The sequence below is a fragment of the Muntiacus reevesi genome, chromosome 5 (assembly GCF_963930625.1).
Source record: "Muntiacus reevesi chromosome 5, mMunRee1.1, whole genome shotgun sequence".
NCBI lineage: Eukaryota > Metazoa > Chordata > Mammalia > Artiodactyla > Cervidae > Muntiacus > Muntiacus reevesi.
Window position 1 is genome coordinate 58,667,993 of NC_089253.1, and position 9,308 is coordinate 58,677,300.

The 9,308-nt window shown below is 38.4% G+C and overlaps 1 pseudogene; it reads left to right on the top strand.

Moving 5' to 3' along the window:
• Nucleotides 1-3,266: 3,266 nt before the first annotated feature.
• Nucleotides 3,267-4,636, top strand: LOC136169111 (endogenous retrovirus group PABLB member 1 Env polyprotein-like; annotated as a pseudogene).
• Nucleotides 4,637-9,308: the final 4,672 nt, after the last annotated feature.

Below are 9,308 nucleotides of genomic sequence, written 5' to 3' on the forward strand. Positions count from 1 at the left end.
CTAAAATATATTAAATGACTGTGTGCTAATAATGTTTGAATATGAATTTATACACATAATAAACTATTGACAGATTACCATGGCACTGATGGAGGATGTATTATTTTAAAGTATTACATAAGATTCAGCTGAAGAATCATAAATACCCCTTCCATTGTAAAGTAATTAAGCAGATTGATTTGACAAGCCCTAATTATATCCTTTGTGCTAAAACAGATCCTAATCATCCTTCTGAGTCATTTCAGACTGATTTGAAATATAAGAAAGCTGCTAACATCCTTTAGCTAATTCTTACATCTGTTTCCAAATTAGAAGAAACTTGTATGATAGTTATTTAAGTAAATTTGGAAATGTAGAAAGAATAATTTAAATCAGAATTCATTTTTTAATATTGCCTAATGTGACAAGGTGATAACTCATTAAAAATAACAAAGAGCAATTTCTCCATATCTTTTTTTTTTTCGATGTTCTTTCTTAAGACTTTAACAAGCATAGTAGAAGAGGTTTTGTATACATATAAAAATATAGGCATATTTTAGATAACTTATGAATTTTTGCCTAACTAAAAAATTCATGACATTTTGATTCTACTTGTTCAATTTAGTATGATGAGAATGCTGGATTTTTAATTTAAAAAAAAGATATGAAACAAGCAATAAAAATTTATCATATAGCACAGGGAATTATAGTCAATATCTTATAATAATCTATAATGGAAAATAATTTCAAAAATAATATATGTGTATATGTATAACTGAATCACACATACAAAAAAGAATTCTAAATTTTGAAATTTAGTAATGTTTATCTTTTCACTAGTTTTTCTAAATGTCCTGTGGACTTCTAATAACAACGTATGAGACTTAAAATTTTAAATATATCTGTGTATAAGCCCTCTTGGAGGAGGCTGCCATTAACCCCACCACAGAGTCACCAGAACTTACACAGGACAGAACAAACAGACTCTTGGAGGGCGTGTGCACCAGGACCCAGGAGAAAGGAGCAGTGACCCCCAAAAGACTGACTCAGACTCGCCCATGAGTGTCCGGAAGTCTCCAGCAGAGGCGGGGGTCAGCAGTGGCCTGCTACAGGCTCCTGGGCACTGAGTCCAGCAGTGCATGCACAAAGGAGGTAATCATTATCTTCCTTACTTCTACCATAGTTTGGCCCCAGGTCAAACAACAGGGAGGGAACACAATCTTGCCCATCAACAGAAAATTGAATTAAAGATTTACTGAGTATAGACCCCCATCAGAACAAGACCCAATTTCCCCCTCAGTCAGTCTCTCCATTCAAGAAGTTTCCATAAGCCTCTTATACACCAGAGACCAGACAAAATGAAAACTGCAATAACAGAAAATTAATCAAAATGACCACATGGACCACAGCCTTGTGAAACTCAATTAAACTATGAGCCATGCTCTGTAGGGCAACGCAAGAAGTACAGTTCATGGTGGTGAGTTCTGACAAGATGCACCCCACTAGAGAAGGAAAAGGCAAACCACTTCAGTAATCTTGCCTTGAGAACCCCACGAACAATATGAAAAGACAAAAAGACAGGACACTGAAAGATGATCTCCCCAGGTGGGTATGTGCCTAATATGCTACTGGAGAAGAGTGGAGAAATAACTCCAGGAAGTATAAAGAGATTGAGGCAAAGCAAAAACAAACAAAAAAACACCCAGTTATGGATGTGACTGGTGATGGAAGTCCAATGCTGTAAAGAACAAAATTGCATAGGAACCTGGAATGTTGGGTCTGTAAATCAAGGCAAACTGGAAGTCATCAAACAGGAGAAGGCAAGAGTGAACATCAACATTTTAGGAATCAGTGAACTAAAATGGACTGGAATGGGTGAATTTAACTCAGATGACCACTATATCTACTACTGTGGGCAAGAATCCCTTAGAAGAAATGGAGTAGCCTTCATAGTCAACAAAAGAGTCCAAAATGCAGTACCAGATGCAATCTCAAAAATGACAGAATGATCTCTGCTTGTTTCCAAGGAACCATTCAATATCACAGTAATCTAAGTCTATGCTCCAACCAGTAATACTGAAGAAGTTGAAGTTGAACGGTTTGATGAAGACCTGTAAGACCTTCTAGAACTAACACTGAAAAAAGATGTCTTTTTCATTATATGGGACTGGAATGCAAGAGTAGGAAGTCAAGAGATATCTGGAGTAACTGGCAAATACGGTCTTGGACACAAAATGAAGCAGGGCAAAGACTAATTTGCCAAGAGAACACCCTCTTCCAACAACACAAGAGAATACTCTATACATGGGCATCAACAGATGATCAGTGCCTAAATCAGATTGATAATATTCTTCAAAGCCAAAGATGGAGAAGCATTATACAGTCTGCAAAACATGACCAGGAGCTGACTGTGGCTCAGATCATGAACTCCTTATTGCCAAATTCAGGCCTAAATTTAAGAAAGTAGGGAAAACCAGTAGAATATTCAGGTTTGACCTAAATCAAATCCCTTAGGATTATACAGTGGAAGTGACAGATAGATTTAAGGGTTAGATCTGATAAACAGAGGGCCTGAAGAACTATGGATGGAGGTTTCTGACACTAGAGGAGGCAGTGATCAAGACCATCCCCAAGAAAAAGAAATGCAAAAAGGCAAAATGGTTGTCTGAGGTCTTACAAATAGCAGAGAAAAGAAGAAAATCGAAAGGCAAAGGAGAAAAGGAAAGATATATCCATTTGAATGCTGAGTTCCAAAGAATAGCAAGGAGAGATAAGAAAGCCATCCTCGGTGATCAATGCAAAGAAATAGAGGAAAACAATAGAATGGAAAGACTAGAGATCTCTTCAACAAAATTAGAGATACCAAGGGAACATTTCCTATAAAGATGGGCACAATAAAGGACAAAAATGGTACGGACCTAACAGAAGCAGAAGGTATTAAGAAGAGGTGGCAAGAATACACAGAAGAACTGTACTAAGAAGATCTTCATGACCCATATAATCTTGGGGAGCAGATTCATGAGTTTACACTTGGTGACCAAGTATGGGTCAAAGATTGGAAACATGATTTGCTAGCCCTTTGGTGAAAGGGCCCTTATGTTATTCTAACTACCCCTACTGCAGTTAAAGTTGCAGATATTGTCCCTTGATCCATCACACCAGAGCGAAGAAGGCATACCTGGAGAACGCTGAGTGGACCACCCAGAAGGACCCCACCAACCCACAGGAAACCAAGATCATTCTGAGGAGGAAGAAGAAAACGAGGTCCTGGACAAGTCCTCTACAGGATGGAACTGGGTAAACAACTCCTGCTGCTCGGCCTCATCAACGCAATTCTGGACCTGACCACTGCTCCTGCACAGGACAACGTCTTCATCTCATGGGCCACAACTCTGCCAACTGTTCGGTATGTGGGGCTATGCCCCTGTCAGTAATGGACAGACTCCCCTGGTGGGTATCGCCACTCCGTTCCTCTCTCTCACCAACCATAACCTTTCTTTGCTCTCCTGGTGTAAGAAGAAGCCATCAATGGGCCAGGGACATAAGGTTACATTTAACATGAACACCAGCCTTATGGAGATAACAAAAGCTTATACCTCATATATGAAAATTAAAGAGGAAAAGGGCTCCCTTAACAAAGGGGGACAGGCCTCCCGGTACCTTGAGCAATACTACCAGGTCTGGGATGAATATTTCTGGATGACTCCTCAGAAAGGACAGTTGATTGCCCCTGCTACTATTTTCTGGGAACAAAAAGAACAGAAAGTTGGATTTGGAGACCGTACAAAGCTTGGAAGTTACCTATCACCCCAATCAGTCCGCTCAGTGGCCTGGTTCTGACTGGAAATATAATCCTGGAATCCGCTGGGTAGCCCCCAATGGGACCCAGTGGCTCTGTGGGCTTAACTTATGGCCATGGTTACCAGTTGGCTGGGTGGGTGTTGCACATTAGGATTTGCTTTCGCCCATGGCAGTATTAAGCCTAGCCTACACCAGCCTCCAGTAAACCTGCCTTATCTGCATGCAAGATGGACACAATCCGTGTTCCAATGGCATGACTATCTTGCTGCCTTGTTTGTACACTCTGTAGGGACAATGGATATCATGTTTAAGGTAGAGGCCTTAACTAATTTCACTAAACAGGCCCTTGTAGACAGTACTAAAGTCATTAAGGCTAAATACCGGCACAAGACTGATAGTCAACAAGTACCGTAAGGGAAAGTTGAAAAGAACTTTGAAGAGAGAGTTCAAGAGGGTGTGAAACTGTTAACGAAGATTCAGATGAAGAAGGCAGTAATTCAAAATAGGATGGCATTAGACATACTCACAGCAGCCCAAGGAGGGACTTGCACCATAATTAAAGTCGAATGTTGTGTGTACATCCCTGACCTGTCTGAAAATGTATCTACTGCCTTGGAGGATATGCAATGAAAATATTCCCTCTTGGACTTCAGTCCTCTCCTGGGTAAAGGGAGACTGGTGGAAAACCATTGTAACTGTTGTTATAGTAATCTTGATCATACTGCTTTGTGGGCCCTGCTTCCTACAATGCCTTGTGAATTTTGTAACCCAGAGGTTGATAGCATTCTCTCATGTGGGTGGCAGGAGGGCTAAGGTACAATATATCTCAATAAATGATGCTCATTATGGAAACTAAGAGCATCAAGAGGGGGAAATGAAGAAGGAATTCATAGGACCTGGACTCCATCTCAGGCCTGTCCATGCTGATCCTGCTAGGCCGCCTTTCCAATGGACTCTGAACTCTGTGCTTAGTGCCTGTGGGAATGACAATGGAAGGATAAGACCCGCTCTGGGCAGGGGAATCTTGAAGATCACATCCAGGTTGCTCATTGCCTAAGAGAAAACAGACACTAATCACCCCTGCCTCCGGACAGTATTGGAATGTAACCACAGGTTTATCGGTTATTAACTGGTTGGAATATAACCGCGGGCTTATTGATTATTAACTGTTTGAACACATAACACGTGAATGATGGGGTTATTGTGATTGTATTTACCCTTCCTTTGTAAGCCTCAAGGGAATTGGGCTGGTGGGTTTAGACACGTACACATGGGGTATAAAAGATTTTCACAAATGCTGGTCGGGGTCCTTGGCTAAGAGGAGACTCTGCCTTGGGCCTGCCGGTGTAATAAACTGCATTCCACTATCAAAAAAAAAAAAAAAGAAAGAAAGAAATAGAGGAAAACAATAGAGTGGAAAAGACTAATGATCTCTTCAAGAAAACTGGAGATACCAGAGGAACATTTCATGCAAAGAAGGCTCAATAAAGGACAGAAATGGTATGGACCTAACAGAGGCAGACGTTATTAAGAAGAGGTGGCAAGAACACACAGAAGAACTGTACAAAAAAGATTTCATGACCCAGATAACCACAATGGTGTGATCACTCACTTAGAGCCAGACATCCTGGAATGTGATCTCAAGTGGGCCTCCGGAAGCATCACTACAAGGAAATCTAGTGGAGGTGATGGAATTTCCGTTGAGCTATATCAAATCCTAAAAGATGCTGCTGTGAAAGTGCTGCACTCAATATGCCAGCAAATTTGGAAAACTCAGCAGTGGCCACAGGACTGGAAAAGATCAGTTTTCATCCTAGTCCCAATGAAACACAATGCCAAAGAATGTTCAAGCTCCCACACAATTGCACTCATGTCACACGCGAGCAAAGTAATGCTCAAAATTCTCCAAGCCAAGTTTCAACAGTACATGAACCGTGACATTCCAGATGTTCCAGATCGATTTAGAAAAGGCAGAGGAACCAGAGATCAAGTTGGCAACATCTATTGGATCATTGAAAAAGCAAAACAGTTCCAGAAAACCATCTACTTCTGCTTTATTGACTATGCCAAAGACTTTGACTGTATGGATCAAAATACACTGTGGAAAATTCTTAAAGAGATGTGAATACCAGACCACCTTACCTGCCTCCTGAGAAATCTGTATGCAGGTCAAGAAGCAATAGTTAGAACAGGATGTGGAACAATAGACTGGTTCCAAATTGGGAAAGGAGTATTTCAAGGCTTATTTAAGGCTTATTTCCTGCTTATTTAACTTATATGCAGAGACATCATGCAAAATGCCAGGCCAGATGAAGCACAAGCTGGAATCAAGATTGCTAGGAGTAATATCAATAAAAAACTCAGATATGCAGATGACACCACCATTATGGCAGAAAACGAAGAAGAACTAAAGAACCTCTTGATGAAAGTGAAAGAAGAGAGTGAAAAAGCTGCCCAAAGTTCAACATTCAGAAAACTAAGATCATGGCATCTGGTACCAACACTTCATGGCAAATAAATGGGGAAACAATGGAAACTATGACAGACTTTATTTTCTTGGGCTCCAAAATCACTGCAGATTGTGACTGCAACCATGAAATTAAAAGATGCTTGTTCCTTGAAAGAAAACATATGACAAACCTAGAAGTATGTTAAAAAGCAGAGACATTACTTTACCGAAAAAGGTTGGTCTAATCAAAACAATGGTTTTTCTAGTAGTCATATATGGATGTGAAAGTTGGATCATAAAGAAAGCTGAGCACCAATGAATTGACCCTTTTGAACTATGTTGTTGGAGAAGACTCTTGAGAGTCCCTTGGACTGCAAGGAGATCCAATTAGTCCATCCTAAAGAAATCTGTCCTGAATATTCATTGGAAGGACTGATACTGAAGCTGAAACTCCAATACTTTGGCCACCTGATGCGAAGAACTGACTCATTGGAAAAGACCCTGATGCTGGGATAGATTGAAGGCAGGAGGAGAAGGGGATGACAGAGGATGAGATTGTTGGAATGCACCATGGACTCGATGGACACCAGTTTGAGCAAACTCCATGAGTTGATGATGGAAAGGGAAGCCTGGCATGTTGCAGTCCATGGGGGTCTCAGAGAGTCAGACATGGCTGAGCAACTGAGCTGAGCTGCTGTGTAGGATATGATTAATAAACTAAACACAAATCTATTATATTTAAATTATTGACATCATTCAAGATGCTTCTGTTCTATTTTCTGCATTGATAACATCTTCTCTGAGGAATGTTAATATGTCTCACTACGATTTTATATTTTTTCTTTTTACTTATATATCTTCTGAATTTTGCTTTATGTATGCTTATTTCCTTGCTGTTAAGGTATCTATTGGTTTATGATGTCTATCTTCTTTGTGAATTGTAACTTTTATCATTGAAAATATTCATCTTTGTTTCACTTAAAAAACATAACAAAGAGTGATGTTTTCTTACTCAGAGAGCAGATTTCTAGCCATCTATTTTTATTTCGACATGTTTATTCTTTCATGAAAAGAACTCTGACCATTCAAAATAATCGTCATTTGTCGATAGCTTTTAACTTTGTGAGTGCTAGGAAATACTGCATATATAGGCTTATCTCTTAAAAGCGGGAATGGTGATGGCACAGACATGAGGATAACAAGTTGACAAAAAGATCAGAGATGAAAAATGTTACAAGTAGTCACTGGAGAAAGCTTACTGCAAATGAAGTGACGAAGGTTCAAAATGATGGTTAAAGCATTAAATAAGCAGTCCAAGTAAACTTTGCTGTACACCTGACACTAACACAGCGCAGTAGATTAACTATACCGCAATAATGAAAAATAGCTAAAGAAAAAATCTTAGGAATAACATGAAGTATTAAATATTTGATCTATGGTATAACAACTGCTTTTTTTTTAAATGTTAGTGTTTTGAGAAATAAATATTAGTTGTCTGTGGCATTATATCAGCCTTTTCCTAATTGGCTAATATAAAAAAGGACATAGCAAATAGGAGATATTGAGTCCCAAATATGTAGTTTAATTCCTGATAAACATGTGCTTATAAAGATATAGAATTTTAACACTCAGAAAAAAATAAAACAAAAATCAAAATTATCATTTTAAACTATTCAAAGAGAAATATAGTGAGGATAAATATAGTGAGGATATGAAATACTTTAAGAATAATACCTTAAATTATGTAAAATGTCTACTTAAATTACACAGTATCTCTGTCCCCAGGCAGCTACGTTACTCTATATTGTTCTATCCATGCAGTGACTTTTTGTAAGTTTTATCTTGATCTTTTCTACTTCTTCACCTCTCTTTTGAATTTTTATACATATCTACTTTTTGGAATTATATTGTCTCATCTCTTTTCTTTTGATAACAGCTAAAAAGTCTGTGGATTTATCCTCTAAAGTGAAAAATAACTCCTTACCTTAACTGTGTCTAAGCTTACATCTTTAATATTTGTGTCCTTGAATCAGGAGAGAGTGTAGTCAAAGGCCTTGTTCTCTGTTAACCTGTACAAGTTTAGTAGAAAAACATATACTATTAAAGGGTACAAGGAAGGTGTGGAAAACTTCCAATTAGATTTAATTATATACTTGCATTAAATGATGTTAGAAGATATCCAACCAAACAAAACAAAAAAAAAAATATTTTAATGCTACTTTAAGCATACAGGGGTGGTGTGCACAGATGTGTGCATGCTATAAAGTAAGTAATTACAAAATTGCATGGGTTTCTTGAAGAGGTAGATAATTCTGTCATATAGAATTTTTCTAGTTATAAATACATAATAACCTATTATGTATTATAAATGACCTTCTATTTAGGTTTGGAAGTTAGGTAAGGATCTCAGATCTTGCTCTATTCCTGAAATTACATTATCCTATTAAATATTTGGGGGAATTTCAATTAACAGAGCATAAATGTGAACGAGGCTGAGACTCAGCATGAGTAATAACATACTAGAAATGAATGATGCACAACTTTCTGGAATTCTACAAGCATATGTTTAAAGATAGGGTATTGGACTATTCAATTGTTACCAAACTATCACTATACTAACAGCTTATATAAATTCTAGAGAAACAGCTAACTCTTATGGAATGCATGGCACACACCAGGTATAGTAGTAAATATACAATTTTATGATATCTTAAACCTCAGCTCTCTAAAGATATGCATTCCTGTTATCCAATACTATAGTCAAAGAAAACTAATCACAGACAGGCAAATCTGTGGTAAAGCTGAGATTCAAACCTCTGACATTAGGCCTCCTGGTCCCCATTCGTAAACATCGCACACTATTCCTTTTATCCTCCTTCTCTACTTTCTGAAATGGAATCCCTTTTATCAGTTAAAACCTTCTCAAAAAACAAACACATTTCCGGTTTCCAGGCCCACATGTAACGAGCTTGGAAGTTATTGATCCATCATAACAAGCTAAAAAATTCACAGGCTGAAGAACCAACAATGCTTGGGTCCATAAGGGAGGGGAGAGCACAGAGTACGACTCTGCCCCCAG